A 23,632-nucleotide genomic window follows, 5' to 3' on the forward strand; every position below is an offset into this window, starting at 1 on the left:
AGTGGGTAAGGCTATCCCCGGCGTCTCAGATGCATTGCTCCAAGACAAGACCCAACCCCCTGGTTAGCGATATGATAGGAGTCCATGGCTGCGTCTGAAGATCTCAGGGAGAGGTCTCCCATCACCAGAGAGGAGGTCCTGTCTCCCGCTTGAGGTTGCCCACTGCTGTCTCTGACCATTGCTGTCTCCCACCTTTTATGTATAAGATGGTTATGAATTCTCCCTCTGAGCTGGTATGTTTTTCCTTCCATGAAAAGACCCTCAAACCATTTATTGGTTCCAGTTCCTTTGCAGCTCCATGAATGATCTTCTATTGTTTCTGGAAATATTATTTCCCTTTCAACCAGTTGGGACATGGAGAACAATCCCCAAGATCCATCACCTGCTCTGACACTTGTCAGACACTGCCTGGCACGTACTGTATGGGTGATTCTCAGACTCTGGGAGGAAGGCACTTCATCGTGTTACCGTCAGGACAATGAAAGCCTCCCTTGCTGTCTAGACCTACCCGTATTCTACTAAACTGGAGTCCTTTGTCAGCCTACCTAAAAGTCCTATGGGAACCCTGACATGCAGACTTCCTTTTTACACTTCCTTTATCACAGCCTGAGAATGGGCGTTTTCTTTAGGTCTCTTCTCTCCTCTTTCTTCCTCTCACTCTTTTCTGTTCTTTCTCCTCTTTGCCTCCATCGTTTATGGGTTACTCATCAGCCCATGTTTGTATAAAATAATATCAGCTCTACTTTTAGGAGGAATGCACAGATACTGGCTCTCTGTCCTAGAGCATCTCTCACTCCCTCCAGCTCAAGTCACCTTCTCTCTCTTCTCCTTGCTTCGTATCTCTGCTCCTATTGGATTTCTATCTGGGTACCCATGATATCAAATCATCCTGTGTGTAAACCATACACACTTTTCAGAATTGGTTGTTTGGGAAATTAGTAACTCAGTTGTGTTTCCAGGAAACTTTTGCTTAGGAATTGTTTCTATAGTTGGTCTGCCTGTAATTAGAAATTCGACTTCAACTTCTCTATTTATCCTCTGTATGCCACTCTCCTGGTGGCAAACTGCTGGATTCACTGAAATTCTCTTCCACCTACAGCTGACTTAGAAATGTTTCTCTCCAAAAATCAATCATGATACTGAAATCAACTCTGCCAATCTGGGGACCAAAAGAGAGGGCCATGTGAGATGTCTGATGATAATCACTGTGTTATTTCAGGACTTTTCACATTCCAGGATGGCAGTGGGGCGGTCAGGCAAGAAAGATATAAAATCATGTTCTTTTTGGGTGGTGTGAAGGTTGACTTGTGTTGTTCAGCTCACAGTCTTTAGTCTGGATTGCCTCTGGCTAATGTCAAATGATCACTTTCACCCTTAGCTACCGCCTCCAAATGGTCTGTGCCATAGAAGAAGAAAAAATAAGTGATTTTTAATAAGGTTGTTATCGCTTCCCTTAATTTCACACAATCATTAAATATATTCTCCAAAACTGCATTTTCTAAGTTATGCCATAGCCGAAATATATACAGTATAATTAGTGATGGAATTTTAAGAGATGTAATTGTGGAAGACCTTCTTTGGGGTCTCTTCCTAAAGGATACAGGCAAGAGTTCAGCTGGTATTCAGAAAAGTACCGTGTTAAAAGTTCTTTCTAAATCCTGAGAAACTGACTTGGTTGTACTGATATGCTTCATCTTCATGGTGAATTCAGTAACCTTTCTGGCTGTGTTATTTATAAAATGACTTTTGCTTATAGATATTCAAATATATGCAGTTGGTTATAATCCCAGAGAAAATAAGGGAGGTGGGTGGGAAATGGATTCCTGAGTCATTAGTATGGAGACTTATCTCAAACACAGTAGATTTTCGTCATGACAAATCACATAAAGTCTCCATAGCAACTTCACATAATTATGCATAAGATTTCAGTGTAGTAACAAAACTAAGCCCAGAAGAAATTGTAAAGAATAGTGATACAGGGTGAGAGAGATGTGGAGGTAGGTGGCACATAGGAAGATTGAAGGGGGACAGTTCTAAGATGTGAAAAATGCACAAAGGACAGAAAAGATTGCCTGCTTTGTGCTCTGGAGAGTACTGATTAAGTCACTACATTGTCTGGAAACTGGGGACTGGGGGCGGCACAGTCTACTGAATACTGAGGAGCCTGCTAGAACCCCCATTGTTCAAGGAGTGTCAGCATTTCTATTACAGTTTTTTTCTGAGTTTATAACAACCGTAAGGAGTCTCTCTAGGCAATACATTGGGATACTAGATTGAAATAGAGAAATGATTTTATAGTTATGTTTTGAATTTATGAATCTTGCTTGAGCTCTTAGATTTAAAAGAAAAAGAAACTGTAGAGGCACTCCCCATATGCAAATAGTATCAAGTTTAGTTACTATGAAACAGAACTGAGATGCTGTAACACAAATGTTCCTTGCAATTTAAATGATTGTTTTCTGCATATGTTAGCACATAAAGTTAACTCAAGCCTGGGTATTTTTCCTACCTGAGTCCCCAGCATAAAGTTATTTACTATAGATCAGTATCAGCAATATGGCTTTTGTTAACAACCATTTATAAAGAGTGTTGCTGCCCTGTAATTATGAAGGACATTAGTAGCTTAATTCAGTGATTCATATAAGAAAAAAGAGTGATAATTTCTGGAAACTCCCAGGTCACAACAGAACATTGAGAAATTAGGTGGTGTTGATGATAAAAGAACAAGATAATGTTACCTAACCGATTTGGTTCAACACATATTAATTCCATTGGTACTGTGACTCATTTCAGCACGAGGACTAGAAGCATCAAGATGACTGACGTAGTTTGTGAAATGAGAATACCTAGACTCTGGAGTAGGATGCAGACATGTAACTGGTTAATTTCGTCTAGAGTAGGATGCAGACATGCAGCTGGTTAATTTCATCTAGAGTAGGATGCAGACATGTAGCTGGTTAATTTCATCTAGAGTAGGATGCAGACATGTAGCTGGTTAATATCATCTAGAGTAGGATTCAGACATGTAACTGGGTAATTTCAATGTCACGGAGCAAATGCCGAGATCTGCTCAGGCTTATATCTAACTGGAGCAGAGAGACACATAACCAAACATCTCCTGGAGGAGATGTGATAAGTTTTCAAGGGAGAAAGTGTCAGCAAGGTGAAGAAAAGTGAGGACAGCATTCCAGACAAAGGAAATGGCATAAGCAAAGGTACAGAGGTGTGTGAATGAATGCAGTGTGTTCAGCAGTGTAGTAACTATCTCTTTAGTATTCCCAGAGCTTAAGGCAAAGAGTGGAGGGAAATGGGATTGAATCTGTAGGAGGGACATAGTTCAGGTCAGGCCTTTTCTGCCAAGCAAGTGACCAAAAAAACGTTGCTCTTAAAAAGATGGGGGCTACTGAACAGGCTTATGAAAAGATACTCATCATTGTTAATCATCAGAGAAATGCAAATCAAAACCACAATAAGGTATCACCTCACACCTATCAGAATGGCTATTATCAAAAAGACCACAAATAATAAGTGTTGGCACGGATATAGAGAAAAGGGAACCCTCCTACACTGTTGGTGGGAATGTAGATTGGTGCAGCCACTATGGAAAACAATATGGAGGTTCCTCAAAAAACTAAAAATATAAAATTAAAAAAAATAGAACTACCATATGATCCAGCAATTGCATTCCTGCCTATGTGTCCAGAAAAAACAAAAACACTGATTTGAAAGGATACATGTACCCCCATATTCAGAACAGCATCATTTACAATAGCCAAGATATGGAAGCAACCTAAATGTGTCCATCAGCTGATGAATGAATAAAGAAGATGTGGTACATATATACAATGAAATACTACTCAGCCATAAAAAAGAATTAAATTCTGCCATTTGCAACAATGTGGATGGATCTAGAGAATATTATGCTTAGTGAAATAAGTCAGAGAAAGACAAATGCTGTATAATATAACTTATACATGGAATCTAAAAAATAAAAAAAACAAATGAACATAATAAAACAGAAACAGAGTGCTCGCTTCGGCAGCACATATACTAAAATAAAACAGAAACAAAGTCACAGATCTAAAAAACAAACTAGCAGTTACCAGTGGAGAGGGGGAAGGGGAGAGAGGCAAGATAGGTGTAGGGGATTAAGACGTACAAACTACTGTATGTATAAAATAAATAAGCTACAAGGATATATTGTACAGCACAGGGAATATAGCCAATATTTTATAATAACTTTAAATGGAGTGTAATCTATAAAAATATTGAATCAGTATGTTGTATACCTGAAACTAATATAATATTGTAAATCAACTATACTTCAATAAAAATAAATACATAAATTAACAAATACCTAAAACAAAACATAAAAAAGTTTTTTAGAGCTCCTAGCACTGTTCTCATTTTAAATGTAGTAGATTCCAAATAATGTTTTGTTTTGTTTTGTTTTAATTTTATTTATTTATTTATTTTGGCTGCGTCAGGTCTTAGTTGTGGCATGCGGGCTCAGTAGTTGCCCCACGGCATGTGGGATCTTAGTTCCCCGACCAGGGATCGAACCCACGTCCTCTGCATTGGAAGGCAGATTCTTAACCACTGGACCACCAGGGAAGTCCCCCAAATAATGTTTTTTTAAATATTAAAATGACTTTAATTAGATCTTTAAGAAGAAGAAGATGGAGACTACTGAAATACCCAAGTGCTTAAAGCAAGATAGCAACATGACAGGATTTACATTTTAGAGAGATACCTCGACTTCATTTTGGAGAGTGGAATTAGCAGGGAAAGGTTAAAGCCAAAGAAATTGATTAAAAGATCATTTTTGAAGCACAGACCTTTCCAGTGACCCATCTCCATTGTTCCAAATATCAGGGGCTAAGTACAAGTCCCATGCAAGCCTATTTATGCCCTCTCTAACTATGAGAATCTTTACTTAAATTCATTATTTTCAGGGTGATCTTAGCTATGCCCTCTTACAATTAAAATGTTAATTAAATTGGTTTAATTTTGCATTATGGAAACTATTCTCATTTTTAGGACGGATTTAGTCCTTTTTTTTTTTTTTTTTTTGCTTTTAAGCAGAACATCTGCTTAAAAGTGATTATGGACACATAAGGATTTATTCTATTTTAAAGGCTGTAAGAAAAAAGTCTATTTTCACATTAGTCTGTGCACGTGCGTGCGCGCGCATGTGTGTGTGCAAGCGCGTGCATGTGTGTGTGTGTGTGTTTGTGTATCACCCAACTAATAGGAATAAGTGTTGAGTGACTACAGTTTTGAACAAAAGACAAGAAATAGGACATTATCTAGGGTTGGGAAAGCATGAACTCATTTATTCATCCATCCATCCATCAAATATTTTTGAGGGCCTATCAGGTGACAAGGACTGTTCCAAGCAAGAATGAAGCAGTCATGTGCAAAACAGACACAAGCCTTGCCCTTGTGGAAATTACAGTCTAGGAAGGATGACCAACATTAATCAGATAAGTGTGTTTGTCTTTAAACACTTAATGCAAATCTATCTCACAATGCCATTTACCCAAGTCTTGCTTTTCAAGCTGATCAAGAATCTCAGTTCCTTGGCATTTTCCAGCTCTCCATCAGTTGTCTTTCAGTTGTATGAGGAGGAATGTTGACATTGAACATGGCTCCCTGGATTCCTGGGAAAATAGTTTCAAGGCCTCCCCATCTTTTTCGTATAATGCAAATACTAATTCTATGATTTCTCCTATTATCCCTAAATCCTAATTAAAAAGTATAATAGACTTTAACTTCAACTGCAAAATTTTAGGGATTTCTCAAGATGTGTAAATATTTAGTTACAACCCCTGGATGAATGAATGACTTTCTAGTTTGTGGCGTGTAAGGCTTTCTCCAAATTTCAACATAAGTAAATAAATTCCCAGATGTGCACTAATGTCTTGATTGGGTGATACAGCCCTGAGATGTCCTCATTTACATCCCGTCCTTTAGTCCTCATTCAACTATGTGATCCTTTAACTCTAGGGAGTTAGACATATTGGCCAGAAAATCAGAGTTCAGTCTCCAACACCGATGCCTTTGAACTCTCTCCCCTATTCCTCTGACAGCTCCAGGCAAGGACAGCGAAGCTGCAGGGCAAGTGGTGAAAATGGTCATCAAATTCTTTACTTTGTTCCTCCCTTAGTCAGTACTCATCTTACATTGCTAACTCTGTACACATAGGGACAAAATATGTATAATAATTTTTAATAGTGGTCCCACAGGGCCATGAGAGGTGGTTCATAAAAATACAAGGCACAGGTGTGATCTGGGATTTGTAGAGGACATTGCTCCTTCAAATGTGAAGAGCAGAATCCCGGATTTTAATGTGACGATTTTGCAAAAAAAAGATCTCATTCAAAGAAACTAGATTTTAAAAAAAAGTAAATGCAAATATGTGACTTGAAGTGCTTGTACTCCGTGTACAATGTTTGTAGAATTTCTCTGCTTTGCAAGGTTGAATGTAAGAAGGCTTCTTGGGAAAGCCGGACTCTGAGGTATCCTTTGCAGTCGAGTATCTGGGAAGAAGTTGATTTTTCCTGGTATGTGCGTAGCTAGAAAAAAGATGAAAGACAAGGCAAGGTCATAAAAAAAAAGAAAGAAAAACTTTAGTAATCACAATATTGTAAAATCTTTTGACTCAAAATAAAACTGAGGCTCCAACTCCAAATCTGCTGTAGCTATGAGGAAAGAAAATATTTCCAGCTATATCTGAACATTTTGAAAACAAAAATTCAAGGAAAGAATTAACCCTTGTCTGTGATATTAGCATCTCATATCTGGAGAGGTTCTGTCTGTTAATATGAATCATAATAAGATGATTTGTCAGTAGATATATGCAGAACTTTTTATTCAAACCTCAGCACGTTTTATTTGCATATAAAGTGGTGCATTTATACTCAACAATAACTAGTCCTGAAGGAGTGATATTTAATAGGAGAATACAATTATCCCAGGCAGGCCATAAACATTTTCTTTAGGGCAATGGCTACAGTTTAAGATAGGCTCATAATCACTCATGTAAAGTACTAGGCTATTACCAAACTGAGCTAGAGAAAAATTTAAGCAAGAAAATTATTGTGATTTCATTTGAATAAAATATCTATTTTCACTTATCCACCATTTCATTTTAAGAGTTATAAACGTAAAGGTCAATGAGCTATTAAATTTTTATTTTGGATTGTATGTGAAGGCCTCAAACAATTAAGTACAAATATTAAGAAGTGTAAGTATTTTATTCTATACCACATTAAACACCCAGAATTGCTTTATTTTTCAGCTAAGATGATGACATTATAGGGAAACTAGTTAGAATATATCTAGTTAATGATTCTGGTCTTTTAAAGTGGCCTCTTCAGGATGTCTTATCAATCACATGCCTTACATACATTGGAGCTCTTTTTATTGCTTTTTTTTTTTCTGATTAACTTTTTTCCCTTTTATTTATTTATTTTTAAAGTAAAGTATAGTTGATTTAAAATGTTGTGTTAATTTCAGGTATACAGCAAATTGATTCAGATACACACACACACACACACACACCCATATATACATACATATATATATATATATATAAATCTATTCTTTTTATACATATCTATAAATATAAAATCTTTTTATGTATATAGATCTTTTTCAGGTTCTTTTCCAGTATAGGTTATTACAAGATACTGAATATAGTTCCCTGTGCTTTACAATAGGCCCTTGTCAGTTACCTATTTTATATATAGTCGTGTGCATATGTTAATCCTAAACTCCTAATTTATCCCTCCCCACCACATTGGAGCTCTTTTGACTGAGCATTTTTTTCTGAGATTTTTGGACGTTTCCTAAATAGCTATCACGTCTCGATAGTTTAGAAGTGATACATGATCTTGCAAACAAACCAGAAAAAAATAGAAGCTAACTTACTTTAACCCATCCTCCTAATTTTGGTAGAGGTATTATTCTATTAGGAATCAGAAGGCTTGGGCCATCAACTTGGCTTCTCTCATTAATAAGACGGGTGGCAATTCAATTCTCTTCTACAGAACTTTTTAATCTCTTAGTTGATATATTGGACCAACTGCTGAGAATTCCCCAGGCCAAGATCGCTGGAGATTTTGTCCCTTAACCCAAGCTGGTGTGTTATGATAACATCAAGGAAGCTTATAGACAAGAAGCAGAAAGAGAAGTGAGGTCACTGAGGTGGAGAAGGGAGTTTGAACAAGTAATGAAGGCGCCTGAGGTCAGTCAGTCTTAAATACAGACCATAAAGAAGAATGGAGAAGTTGGTGAGATGTGAGGACAGTCATAGCCAATGCCCTGAGGTTACCCTGTCTGGCCAACTTTCGGAGAGAACTGTACTCAGAAGTCCAGGAAAGAGATCAGCATGGTCTATAAGGTGCCTTCTAGCCTTGAAAACTGTGGGAATGTCTTCTCTCTTAAGGCTATTGGATAATAATCCAGCTTATTCTGTCTGCAAATGCTTCATGCCTTTTTGGTAACAGTAGGACAGAATTCAGGCTTTAGATTTGCAGGCTGCTTTTATGAGACCTCAGTACTAATGCTTTTTTTTTTTCTTAGCAAAGTTCACTTCCCTTGAGCTTGTGAATAACTGCGTTCTAATTGAGAATTCAGTGTCCTCCGCTCAGTCCAAGTTTGTTTGAATGAGGCCCGAAGTTTCTTTCAAGGCTGGTCCACCCACAGCCTTGGCCTAGTCTTCGGTTTCTAACAAGACAAGTTAGTCTGTTTGGCAAAAAGCTGTAGAGTCACAAGACAGGCAGCCGACTTTAAATGTTTCTTTTTGGCTTTTATTTGGCCAACATCTGGACAACGCATCTTGAGCCGGTTTCTCGGCATATGTTCTTCTGGAAATTCCATTTCAGTGGACAATGGGAAATGAATTTGGCTCGTCTAAAAATGGCCTCATTTCACCCCCCAAGCCAGTGAGATTTCTGGCCAGAGTCTTCTGCGGCAGACATCTCCCTGAATTTCTGCAGTCCGTGTCAGTCACTGGCAGGCCCATCTGATCAGATCATTCTCTGAAGGTGAGCACATGACCTCCTTTGTATGGGCAGAGCACCCACCCTCATCCTTCTACACTCAGCCACTAAGCAGCCCCAGAGTGGCGAGGTTGGCACTGCCACAACCAAGGTACTACTGATGTCCCTGCCCAGGCTAAGGCAGCCACGGTCAGGAGGCCAGCCATCCTCATGTGCTTGGGTGCGCCCTAACCCTCCCTCCCTCTCCTGGGCCTCTGCTCCACACACACTTGACACAGGTTTCGTGCTTGTCTGTGCCTTGTAACTTATGCCAAATTGTGTCTGGGACGGCTCTTGCCTTGGAACTCTTGTGCCTCATCCATCCATCCATTCATCTTCCATCCATCCATCGATTCATCTTCCATCCATCCATCCATCCATCCATCCATCCATCCATCCCTCCATGCATTGAGTCGAGATGAATTTATTGAGCACCTACTGCATACCAGACACAGTGATCGACGCTAGGGAGACAGCAGGGACAGAACAGACAAACATCCCTGCCCTCATGGAGCTTCCTTTCTAGTGGAAAAGACAGACTATAAAGAAAATAAAGCAAAATGTGTGGAAGGTGAAGAGTGCTGTGGAGAAATAAAAGCAGGGAGGGGATACAGAGCGCTGAGCTTGTGGTTCGGGGAAGGCTCTCCTTGGAGGGAAGATCTGAAGGAGAGGAAACGAACCAGAAGGAATCTAAGACAAAGGGCAGGTTTTGGGGTGCTGTCTTCACTCCAGAAGTGTGTTGTGTGTTACCTCATGGGGTACGGGAAGTCTTGGAGGAGTTTGAGCAGGAGAGTGACCTGATGTGATTTACATTTTAACAGTGTCATTCTGGCTGCCCTCAAGGGCAAGGTCAGAAGCAGGAGACCCGTTTGGAGGCTGATGTAATAATCAGGGTGGATCAGAATATGGTAGTGAACGTGAGGGGGAGTGGCAGGGTCCTGAACATATTTTGAAGAGAAAGCAGACAAGCTTTTGTGATGGATGCAATGTGGGGAGAGAGAGGAAAGAGTCCCAGAAGATGCCAGGTCTGGCCTGGGTCATGGCCGGGACAGCGTTGCCTGTCTAACGTGGGGAGACTGGGGGAGCAGGTGGAGGGGGCCATGTCGGGTGAAGAGCATTCAGTCTTCATTGCGTGTCTTTTATGAAGCAAGGAGATCATCTCAGACACAGGGAAGGTAATATATTTGAAACAGCTTGAGCCAAATAATAATAGTAATAATCGGAGCTAGCATTCACCTGATGATGCTTGGGTGTACATTTTCTCATTCAACCCTCACAAGAATCTTATAAGGTAGATGATTTTATTAATCATTATTATAATCAATAATTACAGATTTAATTAATAATTATAATTATTATAACTATAATAATTATACTTGTTATAAGTATTATAGTTATAATAATTATAATATTAAATCTATAATAATTATTTATTATATTATATTATAATAATAATTATAATTGTTATTATATGGTAGATGAGTTTATTATTAGTAGTACTATAACTACTACTACTACTTATAGAAGAAAAAATTAAGGCTCAAAGAAGTTAAATTACTAGCATAAAGTTCCTCGGTTTATGGGTACCAAGTTTTAAACTTGGGACTGTCTCTCACTCACTGAAGTCGGGTTTTAAGTGGTTAAATGAACCACACAGGCAGCAACCTACAAAGGGGATGCAGGTGACTTTTGCTTTTGCTTTTTCCTGAAGCCATTAAGCACTTGGCTTTTGTTGCTCCTGGAGCTGTCAGCTGAGCTTTTATCCCTTCAATCCATAGCAATGAAATAATTGCCTTCTGTGTAGCAAGCTCCATGCTGGTTCTGAGGGTATGCTGTTGCGTAAACACGAATATGCCCCCTGCCTTCTTATGGTTTAGTCTTTATTTATAGAAACAAAGATAAAATTACAACTGTGATAAGTCATTCAAAGGACAGGTCCAGGGCGTGGTGAGGGCATTTAATGGAGGAATGTGACTTAGTCTGGGGAAGGAGTGATGATTTAGCAGAGCAAAGGCAAGTAGGAGCTAACTAGGCAAAGGGGGAAGGGGAGGAGAAGTGGTTCCAGGCAGAAAGGACATGTGCAAGGGCCCTGGGGCAGGAAGAAACATTGCACATGCTGCATCCCATCCCAGGAACTTAAAGAAGGTCTGCGTCACAGGGGCTCAAGAGCAAGGAGTGGAGTGATGCAAAACAAAAGCTAGAGGTCTCCACGGGCAGGATCAGACATTGAGAGCTCATTGTGGGTGACCACATAATTTGTCATCCAAACTGCCACACTTTTGAGAGTGCTCAAATACTAAACAGGATAGTTCATTGGCACTAGGTGGGAGAACTAGGTTTGTCCTGGCCGCACTAGACTGATAGACACACTATTTATAGACCAGTTTAAGGATTTTAGTCCTTATTGTAGGAGTTGATGGGGACTAATTAACAGGTTGAGCAAAGTGGAAAGGGTTGGCATGGTCAGATTTGCATTTTTAAAGGATCACTCTGAGTTTAATTAATAGTATTGTACCAACATCCATTTCCTAGATGTTATGATTATGGTTATACAAAATGTTATCATTGGGAAAGCTAAGTGAAGGGTACAGGGAACTCTGTGTTTTGATTTTGCAACTTCCTTTGAATCTAAAGTTATTTCAAAATGAAAAAATAAATATTAAGCTTACTCTGGTTGCTGAGAACAGATAAGAGATGGGTCAGTTGGAAAAACAAAGTTCAGAGAGGAGGCTAGTTGTATAGACCATGCAAGAGTTGAGGACAAAGTAGTATGGAGGTGTTGGAAAGGGATAGTTAAGCTACAAAGCCAACAGGCTGTTCTGGAAATCGCATTTCTTTGTGATCTCTGAGATGTCCCCCCAAGAGGATCCCTAGAAGAGAAGATAGGGGTAATTGGGGGGCTGCCCTTCTAACACACAGTTTCCCTCCTGTTAACTGCAAACTCTCCTCTTCTAGGGTGGGTGGTCGGAGTAGTGGCTGGGAAAAGCAAATTCGTTCATTCATGCCATCATTATCTCTTCTTTCTAGGGAACCAAGATGACGTTTCCCCAAACCAAAGCCCACAGAATGGGAATTATAGGGTTTGAACTTACCACCAACAAATAACTAAAATATACACCCTCCTTTTTTTGTGGATAGAGAGAAGGCAGTAAGAAGGAAGGAGTTGACAGGACATTTTTAGATTAAGGAGAGGTCGAGAAGGATGTGTGCTCAAAATAAACTGCTTTTGAAAAAACAAGTGAGCTTGAGAGTTATTTTTGGGAGAGCATATTTTTTTATTACTCCGATACTGGAAGACTTCTAACAAGAAATATGTTAGTATTTACTTATTTTTCCATATTGACTTGCATAGCTTTGGGGATTTCTAAACTTTAGTTCCTCTTTGTTATGTGTCTTCTTATTTCTTCTAAGTCCTTCCCAGGTGGGCAGAAAGTTGCAGTCTTGATAAGATAAATTGCGTTTGCCGGATATTGAACCTCATTCATTAACCATCAGCAGGAAATTGTTGCCTGCATTGTTTTTTACAGCATGGGGTGGCAGGAATCAGGAAGAAAAGGAGGTTTCTTTGCTTTAGCAGTGTTAGGGGCTGCTTTTCTCATGCTCAAGAGCACACAAATTGCAGTATGATGTGTGCAGGTTAGTGGTACCTCGGCGGCAGTGGTGGGCATTCGGGGATGTAGGGAAGTGATGATATTGGCACAGCATCACTGTAACATTGTCTTCATAGTTTCCAAGAAGCATTTCCACCCAAAAAGTAAGATACAGATTTTGTGTTTTGTCACACTAGATAGATGAGTAAAGTAAATGGATAGAGATTTAAATATTGGAATGATCTCTAAACAATATTCTCCAAATAAAACTTTATGTAAGAATAGCCACCTGCTTACTAAATGGTTATATTCGAAAAGTCACTTGTTTGAAACTTGGAATGGGTTTTTTTGCAGCTTTATTGTGGTATAATTGGCAAAGCAAAATTGTATGTATGTATGCATGGATGGATGGATTTATTTTGGTGAGAACACTTTAGATTTACCGTCTTAGCAAATTTCAAGGAAATCCTACCATTTGCAACAACATGGATGAACCGGGAGGACAAATACATTAAGTGAAATAAACCAGGCACAGAAATACAAACACTGCATAGTTCCACTTATATGTGGAACCGAGGAAAGTCAAACCTCACCCCCCAAACAAACTTCCCCAGGATTTTCCAGCACTCTGGCTGCGTGCACTTACTTCACTTCCTTGATCCCGGGTGAGTGTTTGCTTTACTCCATCTCAGCTCCTAGGTCACATCCTGAACCACCTTCAAAATCACAATGCAAGCATCCCACTCACTGGCCACAAGCCCTCTCTTCTCAGATGACTTTGGCAAGTTCCCTCCACTTTATCAAGGCCTTCAGTTCTCTGATTCTATCACTGCCTTTCCTATTTTTTTTCCAATTTAATTCCTTTAAAAATAAATCCATACCACCACAGGACAATGAAATCATAATCACTTGGGGGTGCGGCTCAGGTGTTAGTATTTTTCAAAGCTCTTTGGTGATTATCATGTGTAGCTGGGTTGAGAACCATTGCTCCGCATCTGAACATCAAAACATTCAGTTTTCTAGTTAAGTTGATAGATAAATCCCTTTTAGTTTGTTGATAAGTATTAAGGTGGATTTTAACAGGATTATTCTGGAAGTGGAACATCCCTTAATAGCTATAGCTTCAGGACCATGGAGAGGTTAACAGGGGAGAGATTTTTGGTCTGTGCTTCATACATCTTCCTGTAAAAGGTTGCCTCCTCACCAGGGACTCCTTAAAGACTGAGTCTGTCATTATTCTCTAAGACAGTGGTTCTCAAATGATACTCCAATGGCATAATCATATAATCATAAGTTCATCAATAGTTGGGTGAGTTCCAGATTTGTATCTTCATTCCTGACCTGTGGAATGACTTTTTTTTTTAAATTATTTATTTATTTACTTTTGGCTGCATTGGGTCTTCGTTGGGTTGCGCGGGCTTCTCATTGCAGTGGCTTCTCTTGTTGCGGAACACGGGCTCTAGGCTCGAGGGCTTTAGTAGTTGTGGCTCACGGGCTCTAGAGCACAGGCTCAGTTGTAGCACACAGGCTTAGTTGCTCCCCGGCATGTGGGATCTTCCCGGACCAGGGCTCGAACCCGTGTCCCCTGCATTGGCAGGCAGATTCTTAACCACTGCACCACCCGGGAAGCCCTGTAGACATTTTTTCTTTTTTAATTAATTAATTTATTTATTTTTGGCTGTGTTGGGTCTTCGTTTCTGTGCGAGGGCTTCCTCTAGTTGCGGCAAGCGGGTGCCACTCTTCATCGCAGTGCGCGGGCCTCTCACTATCGTGGCCTCTCTTGTTGTGGAGCACAGGCTCCAGACGCGCAGGCTCAGCAGTTGTGGCTCATGGGCCCAGCCGCTCCTCGGCACGTGGGATCCTCCCAGACCAGGGCTCGAACCCGCGTCCCCTGCACCAGCAGGCAGACTCTCAACCACTGCGCCACTAGGGAAGCCCCCCCTGTAGACTTTTATATATCCTGCTGCCTACCTGGAATCTCCTCTTGGATGTCAATAACTCTCACCTAAAATGACCCAAACCAAACCCCTGATTTTCTCTCTCCACCTGCTCTTGCCTCAGTATTCTCCATCTCAGCTAATGGTGCCACCTAGTAGCTAATTCTCCTATTCATTTAAGAACTAAGCTTAACTAGGACACTCTTGAGATTACCTCTGACTCATCACTTACCCTCTCCCGTCCAATCCATCAGCAACTTCCGGTAGGTCTCCTTGTCAATTATATTCCAAACCTGGGCATTTCTCATCACCCCTGTCCCTGCCACTCCACTGCAAGCCACTTTCATCTCTTGCGGAAATTACCTCAATGCCCTCCTGATTGGTCATATCACGTTTTCACCTTCACAGAGAGCACGTTCACTGCAGTGCTGTGTTTCCTACTGTTTCCTCAGCAGCCAGACTGATTCTTAATTAGGTCCCAGCCCTGGCCTTCTCAGAATCCTTTATTGACACCCCATCTTATGCATAAACAATTCAAATTCCTCCCAGCACCAACAAAGCCTGGTCTGACCTAGCCCTTGCCTACCTTTCTTCTCACACTGGCCTTTCTGCTCCTCAGATAGACAAGATACTTCCTGCCTTAGAGGCTGGTGCTGACTTTTCCTCCCTGGCCACTCCCAACTCTCTACTTCTTGATTTCATGGCTTCTTTTCTCGCCATGCTGGTCTCTGCTCAAATGTCATTAGCCAAAGAATTATTCTGACCACCAGCCTAAAAGATCCTCCACCCCCTGTAGTACTTGGCCCCTTAACCACACTTTACCTCTTCATGTCATATCCATGCATGAGTTGGAGCTGCCTTGCACTGCTCTACAGAGCCGACTGTACGCATCACATTGTCACACTGATTGTGACATCACCTTGGTAGTTTGAGGTTGTCCAGGGTGGGAGTATTTACACTGCGGCAAAAGCTGCAAATCAAGCTCTCTCCCTGAAGCTTTTTGTGGAACATTTACACCACTGCTTCCGACTCCATGAATTCAGATTATAGACTTGTGTGTTTTGGTCCGACTCCTTCAGTGGAATTTAGGCTCCATGAGCACGGGGACTTATGTTGGGCTGCACCCCGCAGGCCTGCAAGCCCTGGACTTGCCCACCCCACCGAGTGCGGCAGAAGGCGGGCTGGACAGGGCAGATGCGCTGGGGGCGGGTGGAGGGTGTTACCAGTTATAGGGGGAGTTGACGTCAGGTTGGCTCATCGGTTACCAGGGAAACCAGCAGAGGCGCAAGCCCCTAACTGCCCCTTTGGTAAGCTCTCAGAACACTCACTAGCTGGGGCCTGGGGGCAAGGACGCAGGCATTTACTGGTCAGGCGCTGTGATTAAGGGGGAAGGTCAGTCGTGTGAGTTGGGTGTAGGTGAAGCAGGGACTAGTTGAGCAGGGCATGTACACAGAGCAAGAGAACAGCCACCTTGGGTGGCCTGATCATACAACTTAGTATGACTTTTGCATATGATCACATTTAACTGATCACATTTAACATTTAACTGTCTGTGAGAGTCCCTGGACACAGTTGGCATGTAGTCAGTGTTTATTGGATGGATGGATGAATGGATGGATGGACGAATGAGTGAAAGTCAGATTTTGGTGGTCTCGTCCCAATTTTCAGAAATAAAATTTTTTCAAAGGGTGGAATTTCTTATTTTTTCTCCCTTATATCTTTCTTAAACTATTGGTCTTTGCAACACTTCTCTGCTCTGAGCACAGGTACCACAGGCCCTTCTTTTTCTTTTCTTTGTTTTCTTTTTTTTAACATGTGATTTCCTTTTGCAGGTATATCGTATTTGTCCTCTCCTGCTAATAAAAATTTTCTCTTTCATGTATCTGTCTAAATTAAGCACGTGTTTTTTTTTTGTTTTTGGTATTTGTCACGGTCACCATAAAGTCTGGAAACCCAGGCAAACGTACGTAATGAATAGTATGTGGATAGGACATCACCCTGCATGATCTGTTTGGTGACATAACATGACAAGTTGAATATGTTGTCCTCTATAAGTAATGCTCAGTGCAGTTCAGTGCCCTGTGCCAGGGAGGATAGTCATTAACACAGCATGACCATCAATCACCACACCTGAGTCCATGATGCCTCACCTTGGAAGGTTTGTGTCTCTAATTTTCACTGAATGAACCTTCACCTTTAGTATACCTGGGAAGATGGAATCAAGGGAGTTTAGCTCTGGCGAGCCTACAGCCCATGTTCCAGGGTCACTTCCTCCTGTCTCATTTTGAAGATGATCTTCTCACCCGTCTCTCACTGTTCTGATGTGAAGAGATGGTTCACCATCCCATGGGAACCACGCTGGTGACCTTCTCCTAGCCTGTCAAGTGCAGACACTGATTAATCACAGACAGTGATATCTGTCCAAATGTCCCCTGTGTTTTCAGACTTTGAGGCCACCTGAACAACGAACACGGTGACCTCTGGGTGCTTTTGTGTCTGAGCACATTAGAGAACCCTTTTCCTAAAAAAGACACTGGGGGATGAAGGGGCAAAAGGATCGTCCCTGGGCATGCGCAGTGCAGACTCAGGGGAAGGAATGGGGACCTTGTTGAGCAATAGTCGTGAAGTTGCTGGGGACTTTTCAAAGGACAAAAGACCTTTGCAAAAAGCATAGTAGCATAAGGCTGGGTGAGGACAGCCATCCAAACTGTCCAGGGTCCCCTGAGTCTGGCTTGCACAGCCAATTCCGGGAGGGATGAGGAGGATTCATGTGGGAAGGAGGAGTTGGGAGGCAAGCTTGTCTCGTCTCCACCTAATTGACCAAAGCATATTCTACTGCCTTTGTGTCCCCAAGGGTGGTGTTTGTCACAGTGTGGTCCATGCATCATCTGAGTAAGACCATCTGTGATACTAGTTATACTGTAGGTTCCTGGGTCCTACCCCAGATCTACTGCATCAAAATCTCAGTAAATGTTAGTTTTCTTCCCTTCTCCATTTCCTTTCCTGGAAGTCCTAAAAAAAATATTTAGGCTCGTCTTTCACACTTCCGTTCATCAATCATTGCTTACAGTTACTAGGTTGAATCTTATGAAATTGCCAATGTGGCAATGTAATATACTCCTAAATCATGCTAAATTCCAGGCCCTGTCCCAGGTGCTGGAAATGCAAAAACGAAGAAAATAATCCTTGATGTCAAAGACTTCACCACACTGTGGGTAGAGAGACACATAAATGAAGAGATAATCTAGTGTGGTTATGTGTGGTGGGCGCTATGCTAATTTACTTAACTGTTGGTGTTTTTAAAGGACATTCAAGCACATGTATTATAAAATATAGACAACTTTTTAATTATTTAGATAAATTCTCAGATGAGAGATTGAGAATAGGTTATTAAGGGAAGTTAGCATGGTATTCGTTGGATTTGATGTCAAGAAGAAACACCTGTACAGGAGAGTGATAATTTTCAGTGATGGGTACCCAAGGATGGGGAGAAAAAGAATATCAAGGTCACCCGAGGCTCTTTTTTTTTGAATTACATATTTCTCTTCTCATGAGAGCATCTGCTATATTCCTCTAAGAAAGAGAGCCCATTCCTCCATCCCCCTTAGAAGCACTGCCTGAGGGAATTAGTGAGGAGAGTGGGTCAGAGCCTTCAGGTTTGTGGGTACAGAAGAAAACATTGAGAACCACTCTCACTTCCAGGGTGACAAATCAGAGATGGGTGCTGGATTTGGCCTAGTTGGTCATGATTTCTTGTGTTGTTATATTCTGACATTTTTACAGCTACATATAGACTCTCATACATGCCTCTTTTAGGGGATGAATGAATGTGGTTGTAGGAGATCACCAGGGATAAATTTGAGCCAATGATCTTAGTCATCTCATCTAGAAGAAGATGGCGGCTAATGGAATTGACAAGAGTTTAGGGGAAAAAAACAAAACTGTGAATATCTAGAGTGGTTTGGATGAAGCACGTGACATGAAATAGTGTCGAAATAAAACTACTTTGGCAGTGTTCCTTGGGAAGTCTAGAAACAGAGATGCCCCTGAAGAGGTGAGCTGACTGCTGAGTCGGGAAGCAGATAGGAATGCAGTAAGGCACGAGAAATGGAAAGTGTAGGTGCTAGAATGCCTTCTCTTTCTCCAGATATATTTTTAAGATCCAAATTAAGACCATTCTTCCGCAAAGCAATCCCAGTCTACTCCAGCATACCGTCTCTGAACTCTTAGAACCTTCATGATCTTACATCACTCGAGTGATGTTTATTAAGGTCTATTGTTATGGATCATTTACTACCTCTTTCTTGGCTTGTCAATTAGATTGTAAAGCTCTTCCTTCTCCACACTTTATCAAGGAATATCCAAAGCCATTTTTTGTAAGTCGAATGATTGAATTATATAGGATCCAACTTAATGCAAAATAAAGTCTTAATAAATATTTTTAGAATGTAGAGAGAGAAGAAAGTGAAGAGACTCCCAGTGTTTAAAAAGCCATGAGTTCGGGGCTTCCCTGGTGGCGCAGTGGTTGAGAATCTGCCTGCCAATGCAGGGGACACGGGCTCGAGCCCTGGTCTGGGAAGATCCCACATGCCACGGAGCAACTGGGCCCGTGAGCCACAATTACTGAGCCTGCGCGTCTGGAGCCCGTGCTCCGCAACAAGAGAGGCCGCGATGGTGAGAGGCCCGCGCACCGCGATGAAGAGTGGCCCCCGCTTGCTGCAACTAGAGAAAGCCCTCATACAGAATCGAAGACCCAACACAACCATAAATAAATTAATTAATTAATAAAAAAAAAAAAAAAGAATGTTCTGGAGGAATTGCTTTGTTAAAAAAAAAAAAAAAGCCATGAGTTCTTTTAGTAAAACTTAGTTTGGCAAGAGAAAAGGACTTTTGAGGGGAAATGACTTCTTTGAACATTCTTTAAAATGAAGAGAACAGGAGTTGTTTTTCATTCCCAAAGTGATAGCTAGAATGTATCATCCTCAATTTAAACAAAAAGACATTTACCTCCAAACTATAAAAAAAAAAAATTGCTGGTCAACTCCACATAGCTGTGAGTAACTTGGTGTTACTGTGACCTGATGTATTTTTTAAACACTTGCCCCTTGCTTCATGAAAAGCCGGACTTTGGATATGTGTGTGTCAGCTGGTATAATTAAAAAACATAATAATTTTCTGGCCAGGGAGTATGTATTGGGAAGTTCAGTAAAGGCAAAGTGTGCAGGGCATGGGGGTAGGGATTGGCTTTCGAATCCCAGGAAGCTAAAATAACCAGAGGAATGTTCAGCAATGGGCTTTTGAAACCAAACATCTGAAACTAAAGACTTTGCCAAGGTTTCTAGAATAGTAGCTGGTATACGCTGACACTCTTCATTTGTTTTCTCCAAAATGTATGGCCTACTTATGGGATGGGACAGAAGGGCAAGTGTCAGTGAAAGACAGTTTAAAAAGCAAATGAGGTTAGTATTTTAAATAACTAGCTATTCTTCCCCCAGTTTACCATGCATAACACTTTATCTGTTGCTCATTAGAAACTGAAGAATCACCTTGTCAAAGGAAGGTGCCTCTCTGTTTCACTCTGACTCTAGATTTTCTTAATTAATTATTTCCCCCCGTTGGTATCGAGTGGAAGTCCATCTGTCTTGGTAGAAAGAAATTAATGGCTGCCATTGAGCATGCTATGATGTTTGGTTAAAATATGGTTACTCCAGCTCTGGTCCTAACAGCCCAGCCCACTTGTTCAATTAGTTCCCCTTCACACACATAAAAATTCTTAAATGTCAAAAGTTAAGGAATTCTTCATTCCTCCTTGTTCTAAAGTCCAGGCCTACAAAGGCCAAAGCCACCCACTGTTTATATGCCTTATTAAAAATAGCTCGGGGGCATGGATTCACAGCCCAGGGGACCTGTTTCATAACTTTTTTTTTTCAGTGACTTAACCTTGTGTTCTTTTTAAAGATCAAAAGAGGTAAAGTTCCATAAACTTCTCATTATTTCTAGGAGATTCTCTCTTGTGGCAGATTCATTTTTAAAAATGTATACAACTTAACGGTTTCTCTCTGTTGCTAAAGGGACTTGAGGGAGGGGAAAGAAACAAAGAAGATGGATAGTTCAGTTCTTAAGAATTTGTATTATATTAGTGACTTCAGTTTTTTCCCTGCATATGATAGCAGGAACAGACAGAAAGGGAAAAGTGTCCTTGTATGTTAAAGAAGCTTATGTGTCATAGCACCTTCGCTCGCAAAGAAGGAATACTTTGCAAAAGTAAAGAAGGGAATTCATGGGTTCTTGTCTTGATGGCAGCACTAAACAGTAGATTTGTGCTTTAGCAAATCAGTTAAGCCTCCTTTTTTTAAAAAATTTATTTAATTAATTTATTTATTTTTGGCTGCCTTGGGTCTTCGTTGCTGTGCGCGGGCTTTCTCTAGTTTCAGTGAGCGGGAGCTGCTCTTCATTGCAGCGCACAGGCTTCTCATTGCGGTGGCTTCTCTTGTTGCAGAGCACAGGCTCTAGGCACGTGGGCTTCAGTAGTTGTGGCACGCGGGCTCAGGAGTTGTGGCTTGTGGGCTCTAGAGCGCAGGCTCAGTAGTTGTGGTGCACGGGCTTAGTTGCTCCACGGCATGTGGGATCTTCCTGGACCGGGGCTCAAACCCGTGTCCCCTGCATTGGCAGGCGGATTCTTAACCACTGCGCCACCAGGGAAGCCCCTCTATTTTCTTACCTATCAAGTAGGACCTGACGCTCATTGTATTACCTTTGCTGAAGACTGAAAAGAATTGATCAGTGGTAGAGCAATAGGATTTAATGTCTCAGAATGAGAGCTGCATCTAAGACTGAGGTGCATTATCCGGGTTGCTAGTATTTGAGTCAAGTCCTTCTTAGGCTATGGATGCTTATGTAGCTTCCTGTATTGTTAATGAGCTGGAATGCAATGACATTCCATGTGTATGCATTCTTTTCCTGGCAGGATTTCATTCTCATTAGTAAGAACTGGGGCATCTTTATAGGACCCGCACATCTTTGAACATTTATTAGTGTCCATAGAGAATAGCACGTTGCTATCACTTTGTGCAGAACGTCACTGCACTCCTTCAGACCATTTACAACCAAGTGCCTGTGAGGATAAATTGCTGTATTTTTTCTCAACCAAATTGTTCAATTTCGAAATTTGATTTAAACCAACAAAAAATTCAATAAACCCATATAATTCAGTTTTCCTTCCATCATGCCCTTTATATATATCCTGAGAATCTTTACTATAACTTGTTAATTTTCAAATCCAGACTTCTTGAAAATTTGATTCAAACATTTGTACTTGATGGAATAAAACAAGTTTAAACATATAAGTGTAGCACATATGATAGTGTTTGTGCATAGTCCAAGAAATATGTTACTAACTTTGGGGGTAAAATTGTCTAAGGATGTGCATTCTCTGTTATGTAAGAATGGTTCATTCTAGCCAAGGATGTTGATTATTGGTGCAATGAGTATATTAATTTGTTCAGGCTGCCATTACAAAGTTCCACAGACTGAGTGGCTTAAACAACAGAGATAGATTTTCTCACAGTTCTGGAGGCTGAGGTCAAGATGTTGGCAGGTTTGGTTTCTTCTGAGGTCTCTGTCTTTGGTTTGCAGACGGCCACCTTCTGGCCGTGTGTTTTTGCTGTTGTCTCTGTGTGTGTACATGTGTCTGATGTCTCTCTCTCTCTCTCTGTCCAAATCTCCTCTTCTTATAAGGACACCAGTCATATTGGATTAGGGACCAGTCTAAAGATTTCATTTTAACTTAGTCACCTCTTTGAGGGCCCTATGGTCTCCAGATACTGGGAGTTGGTATGAATTTCGGTGGGACACAATTCAGCCCAAAACAATGAGGAAAATTCTTTCTACATTAGTCTGCTTTGAACCCATTCCTGTAACAGAGCATTGAGCAGAGCATTAATGCAGAACTCCAGTTTACTAACTTATCCCTTCCATAAGCCTGTATCTTAAACCAAGTTGCCCTGAATTTGGAGCATCAAGGAGATGAGAAATCTCAAGCCGATGAAGCTTCTAAGGCCCGAGAAGTTTAGATGAAGTTCAAGGAGCACAGCCAAACAATGGCAGAGCCAGGCTTAAAACCCAGGTATGCTGAGTGTGGACTGAATATGCCAGGTGGAAAATAAAAATTGTCCATCATATTGACATGTTTGTAAGATGCGTCCCTTAGAATAATAAAATAAAGAAGACTGGGGGTGGGGAAGGGGAGCAGAAAGCACAGTAGAAAAGAGGCCTGACTTCCAGTACAATCACAAGAGGTTTGTTGCTTTAGACAGGAGCCTCTGATGGCTCTGACAATTTTAGCTGTTCGGTATTTATGATAACAATGCCACTTATGTCTCTCTAATAGACACCTAGGATCACGGGAGACAAATCAGGGTGACATTATTTAATGAACATCTCTTTTCCTTAACCTGAGAGACCCAGTAGAGCTGTGTTCTGCCTGCCGGGGGCCTACTGCCTATCACTTTTAGAGGTGGAATCAATTATATCCGCGATTCCTGAAGCAAAAGAGAAGTCATTAACCTAAAAAGTATAACCCTTCATTCTACAAATGAGGTATTTCAAGGCCAGAGTGATGGGGAACTTAGTCAAATCTCCCAGCTTATTATTAGCTGCTCTGAAATTAGGATTCCCACCTTGTCACACTGAGTGGTTCTCCCTTTCACTTCAATTCACTAGCCCCATTAATATAAATGAAAGTATTATTTGTGTCTTTTCTCCTAACACATCTTCACTCTGTGGTTTTTTGCATTTTCCTCTACAGTTCACTATGGTGTAAAAACCAGGGGAGGGCATTCACTTTGATTTGAAACATTACTGAGACCATCGTGCCAAAGGGCACAATTATCGTGGAGTTCAATCCTCGTGTTAAAATATGTTTATGTAAACTGTTTGCACTTGGGGGGTTAAAGGAAAGAAGAAAGCTTGGACTTTTGAACCAGCAGATCTGAGTTTGAGTCTCAACTCAGCCACTGACTAGCTGATTGATAGAGCACAAATTACTTTCTTTCTCTGA

At 41.0% G+C, this 23,632-nt stretch overlaps 1 protein-coding gene and 1 long non-coding RNA gene across 6 annotated transcripts in view; one reads left to right on the top strand and one right to left on the bottom strand.

Moving 5' to 3' along the window:
• NCKAP5 (NCK associated protein 5) overlaps positions 1–23,632 on the top strand; it is a 1,059,956-nt gene that overhangs the window by 336,433 nt on the left and 699,891 nt on the right. The gene's annotated exons all lie outside the window — the stretch shown is intronic.
• Positions 5,319–23,632, bottom strand: part of LOC132368870 (uncharacterized) — a 101,610-nt gene continuing 83,296 nt past the window's right edge. The window contains exon 3 of the long non-coding RNA XR_009504170.1: positions 5,319–6,578. This is a non-coding gene — a long non-coding RNA (uncharacterized LOC132368870). The remainder of the gene's footprint in view (positions 6,579–23,632) is intronic.

This window comes from Balaenoptera ricei, chromosome 7, assembly GCF_028023285.1.
Source record: "Balaenoptera ricei isolate mBalRic1 chromosome 7, mBalRic1.hap2, whole genome shotgun sequence".
Taxonomy (NCBI): domain Eukaryota; kingdom Metazoa; phylum Chordata; class Mammalia; order Artiodactyla; family Balaenopteridae; genus Balaenoptera; species Balaenoptera ricei.